General features: G+C 36.8%; 1 long non-coding RNA gene across 1 annotated transcript; it reads left to right on the top strand.

The window, feature by feature from the left end:
* The first annotated feature begins 764 nt into the window (after positions 1-764).
* Positions 765-9833, top strand: LOC139030265 (uncharacterized). Its single transcript, XR_011482575.1, has 3 exons — positions 765-1016; positions 1592-1832; positions 7953-9833. It is a non-coding gene; the product is annotated as an uncharacterized lncRNA (long non-coding RNA).
* Positions 9834-12644: the final 2811 nt, after the last annotated feature.

Here is a 12644-nt window from a genome sequence, read left to right as displayed (position 1 = left end):
CAAGCAAGATGGGGCTTCTTAGGTGGTTCAGTGGTAATAAATCCGCCTGCCAGTTCAGGAGACGGGCTCAGTTCTCGGTTGGGAAGATCTGCTCGAGAAGGAAATGATAACCCACTCCAGTATTCTTGCCTGGAAAATCCCATGGACAGAGGAGCCTGGTGGGCTATAGTCCATGGGGTTGCAAAGAGTAAGACATGACTGAGCATGCACCCACCAAGGAACCGATGTAAAAATGGAAAGGATTTGGCTATAAAGTGACTTATTCTCTGCAAGGAAATTTATCTCCTAAGAGCAAAGCAGATGTTAATCTGGGAAGCATTTCAGCTTAATTTCCAGGCTTCTAAATTCTTCCTAACTTGTCACAATCAGTGACAAATTGAGACTAGGTCTGAACAAAACAACAGCTACAATCAAAAAGACATTGGGAAATGCAAGTGAGATCAGAGACATTTGTCCCTTTTTAAATTGCTCTCCTTGCTTCCTCTATCCCCCCAGTGAAAAGATGGAAACCCAAAGAAATAGAAGTAGGTCAGTAATTTTATATCTATCCCAGTTCCTGATTACTGAATTTTGAAAATAATTATTTGGGGAATTTAAGCATAGCTGGCTTAGAAGACTTTCAAGAAAAGAAAAGAAAAGGGTACACTCTGGTGGATTCTTCCTTCTCTTTACTGCCTTTATTTCTTGAAATAAAGAAGACTAGAGTGGGAGATTTTTTTACTAACATTCCTCATGATAATGTTTCTAAGAAAAATCATAAGTCCACCTACCCTGTTTTCTTTTTAACTGCTAGTAGAACTTATTTTAAAAATCGTATATAACAACATCAGCCCAGTTTCTTTGCACAACAGCTTTTTGCCTGAACTACTAGACATCTCATGGGGAAAATATTTTGCTATTGAAGAAGGAACTTGATTTTACCTGGATAATTCATCCCTTGCCCTGGGCTGACAGCGAGAGGGCCAAGCTCTCCATATGTTGAACAACATTCCACAATGGCATAAGCACACAGACAGGTTTGTGGCTGTTGCTACTTGTTTCTATGTCAGAGAGGGGCATTTTCACTTCTCAAAACTTTCCTGGACTTTTTCTTTCTTTCCTATATAGATTTTACTGATCTATGGCAGCATAGCAACATAAGTTTCATGAGATTTAATGAGTACTTATAAAGACATGAAATCTTTTTCCATATATTGTCCATGGTCCTTTCTTTAAAAAAAGAGGAGGGGGGAGTTCCTTAAAATGGTCCTGCATCTGAGGTCCTGTGAGATCTTTATTTTAATCAGTCAACCTGGGTTTAGAACATATCACAATCATGTCATTAAATAAGCCTCTATTTATAAATAGTATAAATTCTCCTCTATAGGATGTGAATTGCCAGATGTCCCAAACTCTAGTATACTCCAGAATCTCTCATTAATGTTCTTCCTAGACTGAAGTTCTCATTATAAATCCTTTATTTGACTCAGACTAAATAGGTAGGAGCTTTGTCTACATAGGGCTACTGTGTAAAGGGAAACATAGCCTATATATAAGATACATAGAATAGGTAAAATTTTGTTCAAATTGTATCAATTTGTCTTTGATCCAGCCTATGTAACAACGAGTGTTCTGGAGTGTGGAAACCTGTACCAATTATGTGGAAAACTAGTCATCTTCCTCACCACCCACTGTAAGGAAAAGCTGGTTTAGTAAATTGAGGCCAACAGCAGGAAGAGCTCCAAGCCCAGCTCTCTACTGAATATTTGGTCTTGCTGAAATCAAAGAATCAGAGAACTGTGAAATGATTGGTCCACCTTCAAACCAATCCATTTTTCAAGTTTTTTGAGGAGGTGAGAAGTTGTCCTGTTTGAGTGTAAAGTCTTTCAAAAGAAAACCTCTGACAGCAGCTCATGTATGCTAAATCTTCCTGGTGGGAGAATCTTTCCTATTCCCTAGTGGAGTCTGGAGCCTAACCTAACCAAAAAGAATTATCGAGAAGTTAAGACCCATGGGAAAAATTCCCTACAAGACAGCTTAAGTGCAATATTTCTTTGATGGCAAAATTATCACCTAGAATTTCTTCAAACTGAGTAATGAAAATTAACAAATTTTCTGATTAGCCTATGGCTGAATATAATCTGTAATAGTGACATCTGGTGGCTCTTATTATAATGCGGTTGGCATCTTTTGTACAAAACCATGCCATAATTAAATAGAATTATAACATGGCTTTGTGCATGGCAAAATAAACATACATATTTGCTTTTTACCATAGTATTCCTTCTAAACTGGGTACAATGAAATGTCACATATTTCTGCCTGTTCACAAGTTTGAAACTTTCAGGTAAGAGTATCCAATTTGAGACCAAAAAAAAAAGAGTATCCAATTTTGTATTTTAAACTTAAACTTTCTCTCGCTCTACCATGAACTTGCTGGCTTTAAATGTATGTGTATTTAGCTTTTACTCATTTTCCTTGTGTTGATGAAGTATAGGCTCAGACTGGCACACTCTTTCAGAGCTGCTTCTGTCACAGTAGCTGAAACCCCAGGTCACCTGGAATAAATTTAATTCATTGCCCTCTTGCGCTCCACCAGGGCTAAATGGAGAGGGAAATGTGGCTAGGTGAATCTCAGTCTTACGCTCAGGGTGTTAAATGTTAATAATGACCTTGATTTGTCCATGTGCACTTCTCCGCCCACCCTCCCCGTCGTGAGGGCTAGCAACCCTAGCAACTCTGAAAAACTTTCCAGACACAAAGAGACAACTATGCGAGCAGATGTATAAGCAACAAAGATTCTTTGAGAAATTATGTTCTAGCTCCATCGAGTTTTAAAATACTATGCTTCAACTTGCAGTTTTTCCCACTGATTGGGAAGCAGTCAGGAGACTGATCTCTTTGGCAGTTCCCATTTCTTAAACTTCTCTGACAGTTGCTCTCTTTGTAAATGCTGGCTGATAGAGAACTCCTGTGATAACGTTCTATCATAAAGGGACTTTTAACCTTGTGTTTTCTATCCTCTGGGCACTCAGATAATTTATATTAGATCATCTAGTTTAATTTGCACTGTTGAATCTAGAAAAGAAATGTGGTTTGGGTAGCAAACAACTGCACTTGTGTGTGCAAGTTGAAGATGACCTATCATCAGGCCAAACCGGTGATATTTCCGATTGTAATGTGTTCTATTTAACTATGTTCCAATAAGCACATTCACTGCCTTACTTCAGGAAGCTGCAATTTCTGCTTTCTTTCTCGTTGTCTGTCAGGGCATGTTACTTGTGGTAGATACACTTACCAAGAGAACCACTGTATTTGAGAGTTGGAGAAGCAAACTATATATTCCAGCAGCTGAATTGCATGTTAACAGTGAGGTCCTGTTTCCACAGCATTACATTGTGACTATATTCAGGCAAAGAGAATACTAGATATGGATGCCATTTTGAAAATAGGCCATGCTGTGGAGTTCAAAGACTAAATCAATATTACTAAGTCATTTTATTATCTCTTAATCTTTCTTGAGGATAAGGGATTCTTTTTCCAGGTATATCTAATCTATAAAATAGTGGATCAGGATTAGTATCCTTTGCCTGTTGACATCAGTTCATGACTGTTTACATCAGTTCCCATAAAAAGCAGAAGATTCCTTGACGAAATTTTCCAGCCTGATGAACCACCTAATCAGTGAAAATTCCCCAACTGACAATTCCATGTTTCTACTAACCTCCAGACTATAATTAACTATCCTTTGACTGGATGCCGAGTGGATATCTCAAGCTTAACACATCCAAAGAGTTTCTGATCTGCCCACCAAAGCATCTTCTCTCATAGGGTCCACCATCAGAATAAATAGCATCTTCATTCTTCTAGCTGCTCACTCTAAAAAAATCTTGTATTATCCCTGACTTCTTTTCTTCTCTCATATCCATATCCAATCCAGTCCATCAGTGAATCTGTTGGTCTTTCACCATCAAAATAGATCCTGGTTCAATCACCCTTTACCACTCCATCATTATTATCTCTGCCCAAGCCACTATTTTCATTTGTCTGATTATTCCTCTCTTTTACTTACTAGGTAATCTCATTCCAGCCACCAGAAGACTCCTTTTAAACCTAAATTATATTATATAAGCCTTTTGCTCAAACCTTTCCAAAAGATTAATTTCTCATGCAGAGTCAATTCTTAAATTTCTTAGGAGGCTCTAGATGGTCTGATTCCATCTCCCCTTCCTTTATCTCCCACTGTGGTGTTCTTTGGGCTTCCCAGGTGGCACTAGTGGCAAAGAACCTGCCCTTCAATGCAGGAGACAGAAAAGGTGTGGGTTCAGTCCCTCAGTTAGGAAGATCCCCTGGAGGAGGGCATGGCAACCCACTCTAGTATCCTTGCCTGGAGAATCCCATGGACAGAGGAGCCTGGCCGACAATAGTCCATAGGGTCACGAAGAGTTGGACACGACTAAAGCAACTTAGCACACGCACATGTGATCTTCTTTGGTTAGGCTCCAGCAAGCCGGCCTTCTCGCTTCTCCCCGACTCTACCACCCTGCTGTTGCTCTGGGGCCTCTGACCTTTCTCTCCCCTCTGCCTGGAACATTTTTTCCCAGAAGTCATTTTTGCTACCTCTCTCATTTCTCAGGTTTTTGTTGAAATCTCATCATGTCAGTGAGGCTCTCCCTATCCATTCCTAAATATGATTCTCTATCCATCCTTGGGATTGCCATCTTCTTTCTCTGAATTTTCCTCCATTTATCCCCAACTGACATATATATGTAAAACTTATTGTATTTGTTCATTATTTGTTTATCTCCACTCATTTCCTATAATATAAATCCCATGAGGAGACTGACAACTGTTTTGTTTACTGCTGTATTCCCAGCACATAAAACAGTACTTCGAGCATAATAAAAACTCAATCAGTGATTATCTGTAGCTGCATCACACAACACAATTCCTCAAGGAACGAACTTTTTCTCTGATTAACTGGGTGTGTAGTGTCATGTTTCTGATTAAAAACAAAACAAAACTATTGTTGGTGTCATAGAGCTTGAATACTACTAAATTCACCACATTAGATTTCTTTAGTAATTGAGGACCAGCCTGGTGGTCTATGAATTGATAACTATTCCATTCTGTCTTTACTTCTATTGACTTCAAGAAACATTTAATGAAATGAATTTTCTTCCTTATTGTTGAGAGCAAGCAAAGATTGATTTGCAAATTGGATATTACTTTTATTGTTTCAATGCAGTACTGCCTCGCAAAGTAGAAGTCAGTCATTCCGCTTATCTATCGCTGTGTGACAAATCACTCCAAAACATTAATTTGCTCATAAATCTCAACTGGGGAAAGACTTGGCAGAAGTAGCTTATCTCTATTACACTTAGCATCATCTAGACTGACTGAAAGACGGGCTGGACTCACCTAAAGGCTCACAGTTGACTTCAGGACTTCAACTGAGGCTCTCATCTGGAACACCTTGACATGCCTCCACAGCTGGTTTGGGCTTCCTCACCACATGGTGACTGGGTCCCCAGGGTAAGCATTGCCAAGAGAAAAACTCAGGTGGAAGTCAAATCACCTTTTGTGAATCAGTCTTAGAAAATCATGCAGTGTCAGTTTTGCTGCGTCTCTTTTGTCAAAGCTATCACGAAGGCCTGTCTGATTTCAAGGAAGAAAGAGATTCTCCCTCCTGATGGGGAGCTGGCAGGATTCTGAAAGAACAGGTGGGAATAGGAATATTGTTATGGTCATTTTTGGAACATGCAAACTGTCACAGGTGTTTCAAGGTATTTGAGGTGATTTTGGCTCTTCATTGATTAAACTGATAGAGCTCATAGAGAACATGTAGGATTTCCATGTTGTCTTTCAAATGATCTGTAGTATAAAGAGGGTAGGGCGGTAGTTTTAAACATATCCAGAAATCTTTTACAATCTTCCTACTCTGTTCCCTCCTCTTAAGGGGACAGTGTGGCTTTAGAGACTCACTCATAATCAGCACAATTCAGCAGAAGTGCTGTTTTGTGAATTCCAAGGCAGCTTTTACCTTTGTCACTGGAACACTTGTGTTTGGAACTGTGAGCTGCCATGTAAGAAACTCAGCTATCTTTAGGCCTCTATGCTGTGCAGAAGCCAAGGCCGTGCTCAGGAGACCTTGCCTAGGTGTTGCATAGGTTGACAGGGCAGCTGAGATACCAGTTGGCAGCCAGTATCAAGTGCCAGGCCCAAGAGTGAGCCACCTTGGATGTCCAGCGCAGGGGGGCCTTGATAGCTTTGGCCCCACCTACCTCTGATCCAACCACATGGGAGACCCCAAATGAGAACTGACCAGCCAAACTCTTCCAAAATTTTTGATCCACAAAATCATGAGCAGAATAAAATGACTGTTTTAGACCACCAAGTTTGGTGTAATTAGTTATTTAGCAAAAATAACCAAACAGGTAGGGATAATGGCCAAGAGAATCCAACTTTTATTCAAGAGCTAAAAGTATATTCTTCAGTTCTCCATTTGCTATGTAAAACACAGGTTGGTTTCAGTGGTTAAAGTTTCTATTATTATTTTGTAGTAAAATAATTTTGAAAAGAGAGTGAAAAGCTCTTCAAATTATTGAATCATCAATCCTAATCCTTTACAAGATTGTGAACATGTTGGACTGTGCTTGTGCAGCAAAGTCACTATAGTTGGAGAATATCTTCAAAGTGTATTGAGTTCATAATTGTAATTAAAGTTAACTGCTTAGTATTTTAAGTGTTTGTTGTAATAAATATGTACAACTTTTTTGATTATTAATGCTTATCTATAAATGTACACCTTATTATACTATCTTAATATAATGTTAATATTGAAAGTCACCCTTCTGTTAGATCCTTGAAAAGGTTAGAACACTAGTAAATGTTAATAAACTTTTAAAAATGGTACCCTTTCACATACAAAAAAGCAACAGTGAAATGCATATACAAGTTAGAGAAATATTGGAGTGGCAGACTGGAATAATGAAACATAATTTAAGAAGAAAATAAAAGTAAAAATTAGCTCAAAACATTGACCTGTTTCTGCTGATGAAAAATTACCAAAAAAATCATGGTAGCAACATACATATTTTCTCTTCTTCATTGTTTCTCAATCAAGGCTGGAGTGTTATTAGCTCTACAAAAATTTTTTTTCTGTGTACAAACTTGAAATTATTTATTTAAGTTCTTTCTTGATAGAGCAGAAACAAGGGTGTCACCAGAAAATACTGCAATTAAGAGAACGCCTTCCTCCCGGTGTGCTTGTAAATACTCCTGCCTTCTAAGAATTGTGGATTGGGTGTGTTCAGGGCAAATCTCAATTGTTATGGTTATTAAAAATAAAATCAAGCACATAGGGACCCAACTTCTTAAAAATTAGAGGGAAACTATATATTTCAGTAAATATGATAGAAACACTACAAGACTCAAGAAAGATAAATGTTCAAACTTCATCTTTAAAAACTTGTTTTTTTTTTTTTACTATTATTAACTTTTCACATATGACTCTATTTGAGCCTCCCATATCTTTAAAAACACTTTCTGTTTTTGACCTTCAGGCATAAAATCCAGCTTTTGTGAGAACTTTGAGATCATTGTGTTACTTTGGGGATGGAGCTAAAATGGTTTACAATTTCAGCTCCAAATTGTGATCGTGTGGATCTGTGTGTGTGCCTGCACGTGTCCGCCTGCCTGTGTGGGTAAATAAGAACCATGCCAGAGAACATAAAACATTCACTGGAGAGAGGTCCTGAATCTGGTTTGGCAAATCAGGATGCCACTGCGTATGAGGGTATTACTTACACGGGCGGCAGCTGTTCTTGTGACTCTAACGTTAAACACATTGGCTAAGTAGATTCTGAAGCCAGTGATAAACAAGTGTCTCAAAGATACATCCACACAACAGCACATGTTTAGCCTTTGATGCGCTACAAAGGGTGTCCCACATCAGCTTTCTTCTTCTTCAGGTTTCCTGCAGCCCCCGACTGTCCCTGTCACCCAGAGCCAGATGGGAAGTGAGAGCTCAGCTGATCCACCTCTTTGTGGTGGAAACCCCCAGAGCTTCAGCTCCAGGCTACAGGTTACTGAAGCCGTCATGAAAAATTCAGAGCTGATATTAACAAGTCTGCTGAAAGTAAAGCGTGTGTCACATTATCTACCCTGCCTTTCAGTTAATAGTAAAGCTACTGTCGCCAAAAGAAGAAATGTAGACTGGCTCTGCTTGTGTTCAGAACTTCTCGTGTTGTACTATGCAGACACAGAAATAAGAAGAAAGATGCTGCGCAAAGTAAAGACGGAAAGATCCGACAGTTGAATTACTGAGAATCCTAGAGAAAAAGAATAGAAAAGCGAACTGGAAGGAAGTGGCCTCTTAATACTTGAAGTGAAATATGGAAACATTACCGAAGGTCCCGTTCTGCAGCTTCATTACATAATTAAGCATGTCTATAATTGTTTTATATGCCCATTATTTCTGTATTTATCCAGTAATATATCTACTTCATGAAAGTTCTTTTAATTGAAAATGATAAGCCTATAGAAAAAAATGCAAGATATTCAAAATTAATTGCTAATTAATTTATTAAATGCTTACTATGTTCTAAGAACTATTCTGAATACTTGCTCTGTATTCCCATTTACTTCTCACAACCAGCCAGTAAGGTAGGTACTATTTATTGTTAAACACCATTTTATTGATTAAAAAACTGAGGCACTAGAAGGTTCATTGACCTTTCCCTGGTCATGTAATAAGTGGCAGATTTAAATGCAGGCAGTCTCTCTCCAGACCCTGTATACTTAACCGCTACTCTATCACTAACTGTTTATTCATTATATTTCAAACCATGCAGTTTAAATTCAAAGGATACTACTATACTACCTCACTCCCTTCCCGAAAGACAACAACATGCCTCAGAAAAGACAAAAACAACATTTTACAGTGAAAGTGAAGTCCTCTTTGACAATCAACCTCCATCCTATTACCCTTGAATCTTCCCAGAGGCAACTCTCATCATGAATTTGGTGTGTATTTTAAAATATAATTTAATATTTTGAAAAATGTATATAGTATGATATCACAGTGTAAATATGTTTCTACAACTTTCTTTTCTTCTCAACATTTGTGATTTGAGATCTAACCACAGTAAATATAAAACTTTAAAAGGAAAGCCTAGAGGACTGAGTTTGTGAGAATTTTACAGGGGAGGGGAAAAAAAACAGTGAAAACCCAGACATAGGCTACAGTACATATATTACCTCACGAGCTGAATGGGATTTAATGGGAGCACATAGGAGGTCTTAGCATGAATGCAGTGATTTAGTAGCTAGGCGTGCACATCAACCAACTGTCAAGCCCCTTTGATTCCCATTCCCGTCTAATGAAACCAAGAAGCCAGACCTCATCAGAATCCTTAAAGAAAATACATGGAATCTCTTTACAATTAAGAGATGTTTTCTTTATTTTCAAACTATATTCATTCCTGTTACTATTATATCATAAAGTCATCTCTGAAATTTTATCAGGGTTAAAAATGCTGTCCTATATACAATTTACAGAACTAAAACTAGATTATTGTGAAACTTTCACAGGAAAGTTTCCAAAGAACTGAGACTATAAGCAAGTTTTCACTTTGCTTCCAACAGAGAGAAGCTAACATATCAAAGAAGAAAAATATTAGGTCAACTGACTATCATGATTTGACCACAACACAGCCCTCTTGATAATATATGAAAGAGTTATTTAGTTGTAAAAGACTAGAACATTATTTGGGACTCATCATTCTTAGTCTAACACTGCCCTAAAACACAGTCTTTAGAGATAGGGAGGAGAAGTGGGGATGGGAAAGATAAGCAGAGTGATTAAAATATCAGTAGATAATATTATTGTTATTCTCTAGCATGTGTGACTTTCATTAGATAAACAAGGGGTGTAGCACAGATGAACTATACTATGTAATGAAATATTTTACCAGAAAACCATTTTAAGATTTGGTTTGTGTTGTTATTGCCATTTACTCAAAATACACAATTTGAAAGCCAAGACTAGGATTTACTTGTATCAACACTAGAGTTTCACATGCATTTACCTACTGCCCAGCTTCGATCTCAAATCAAAATAGTTGTAATATGTTTGATTTTAAGAGAGTAATTAAAATAGAGAGTATTGCAGAATTTCAGGTTAATTGCAAAAGCCATGTAGATTGTTTGGTTTTCATAAATCTTGCCTTAGTTTTCTAAGAATCAAATAAGCAAAGATGCCCAAATTACAAATGAATGAAAAATGAAATTCTAATATTGTTTTACATCATTGTGCATGTTTTTTACCCTCATTTACTTGTCAACATTTGTACTTCGTAACGGTGCTCCAGTGTGTGATGGTTATTCCAGTCTTAAATTCTAATAAATAAATAGAGAATTTACTTCTTTTTTCCTTCATATATGAACAGTTTTCAGTTACCTTAATACTCAGCAAATTGTCAGGGTGGTTATTTCAAATATCACTTGAAAATATGTTAAAAGCAATGTAATCTCTTATCTAAATCTATCAATTGAATGTTTCTGCACTGTATTTAACTTCTGGGAGATAAACTTATTTAAAAAAAAAATCCCTTCTGCTTCCAAGATATAATACTTGAAGATAGCTCTAACCTGTATCCAGTACCAGTCATGATAGGCATTGCTTTGTCTTTCTTCTCATGACAGCTGACACTAAGGTTTTTTGTTTTACTTACGAATTTAATTGCTCAGATGACTTCCATTCCCCAACATTCAGTATTCTTATTTATCCTAGTAGACTATAAGTTACCTGAGGACAGCTAGGAATTGTGCTTCTTGTGCCTATATTTTGTGCTTAGTAAATTTTTAGATCTCAGGAAATTTTATTTGATCCAGAATTTATATTTACAGTTTAAATCAAACAATTAAATTTATAGTTTATATTATCTTTATATTCTAAATCAGTGCTAACACCTATGTAATTTTCAAATCAAAATTTCTATAGTTGATTTGAGAACTTTGGAGTTTTTCTAGGTTTCACATAACCAACTTAGAATAGGTAGGCAATATTGATGATTTTACATGATATTACAAACCTTGAATTTGTGATTTTTTTTTCCTCAGAACTTGCATTTGCAAATATCAATTCTTTTTACTCAAATTGCACCTCTGTGAAGGCACAAATTGCTGCTTTTTAGATGGAAAAGCCAGTCACAAAGAACTTCAACAGCTTATTTCATATCAGTGTTCACCCTCCTACCCTGGGACCTATATCTTCTGTTTCTTATACAGATTTAATTTTTAAATGTTTTGGCCCATGTTTATATACCAGAGCTGGATTACATCTCTAATACATATAAAAATGGGAATTTAAGAGAAAATGGAACAATTAGGGTATAGTTTTATTATCTATACAATAGCCATGTTTCTGCTGGTTATTGAAAGAATTATCTGTTTAATCAATATATTTATTAACTTTTTTTTCTATGAAGTCAGGTGTTTACTGTAATTCATAAGCTTTGGAAGTGACCTTTAGCAATAAGGACCCCAGTCTGGTTGTGCCAACATATTTGCAACAAGTAGTGCAGTTTGGTAGAGGAAAAAGTAGATTAGGACCTGTACTTTGAAGCAGAGTTAAATGAAACAGCCTGACACTGGTAAACCAGGTTCAAACCAGGTTTACTGATGTCATTCATTCCCACAGAGGTTGGAAACAAACAGGTTGTTTTATGGATCTAGTCCCATATTCCAGAACATGTCATCAGTCAAAAGTTACTTGTAAACAAGATTGTTTCATCCTATAATTGGTTGTCAGAACCCTGGTAGAAGAAAACCATAGCTACTGAGAATTCATAGAAACTTTTGTGTCCGATTTTGTGAAAAATGAACTAGTTGGTTACCACAAAAAGAATCTACTTATGTTTGTGTTACATGAAATCTGACATAGAAGTCACCATGGAAGTAATTAAAATGAAGAACTTTCCAAAAAATGTTGATGCTGTCTCCACTATTTTTATAGAACCACATTCACAGATTTCTAATTGCATTTTAGTGACATAGCAATTATGGAAGAAATCATGATCTGTTTGTTTTTTAGATTTATGTTTACTTTGTTTTGGTTTGTTTTTTGATTTATGATAACTTTGTTTTGTTTTTTGTGTGGCCATCTCTTTTTTTCTTTTCTTTTTTTAGTGAAAACCAGCTTTTCTAAAAGAAAAAAGAAAAGTGACATCACAGTGCATTTAAGTCTCTGGTGGACTCACCATTGGCCTTTAAAACAAAGCAAGGAAATTTTCAGAACAGTTTTAGACTCACAGTAATATTCAGCAGAAGACACAAAGCTTTTCATAAACCTCTGTCTTCACACATGCAGAGCCTCCCTGTTATCAACATCCCCCCACCAGAGTGGTGCATTTGCTATAATTGGTGAAGATATATTTACACAGCATCATCACCCAAAGGCCATGGTTCAGTCTTGGTATTGTCCATTCCGTGGGCTTGGACTTATACCCATTGTTATAGTATCATCCAAAGTATTTTCACTGCCCTAACAATTCTCTGTGCCCCATCTATTCATGTCAGAGATCATCATTTGTATCCTAATGAAAACATGAACTTGAAGAAAAGCTTCTTATTGAAGGTTTTCACTTTTAACTAAAATAGTC

This window comes from Odocoileus virginianus, chromosome 21, assembly GCF_023699985.2.
Source record: "Odocoileus virginianus isolate 20LAN1187 ecotype Illinois chromosome 21, Ovbor_1.2, whole genome shotgun sequence".
In the NCBI taxonomy this organism is placed as follows: Eukaryota; Metazoa; Chordata; class Mammalia; order Artiodactyla; family Cervidae; genus Odocoileus; species Odocoileus virginianus.
The sequence above is the reverse complement of the archived record's forward strand: the minus strand, read 5'-3'. Positions and strand labels throughout refer to the sequence as shown.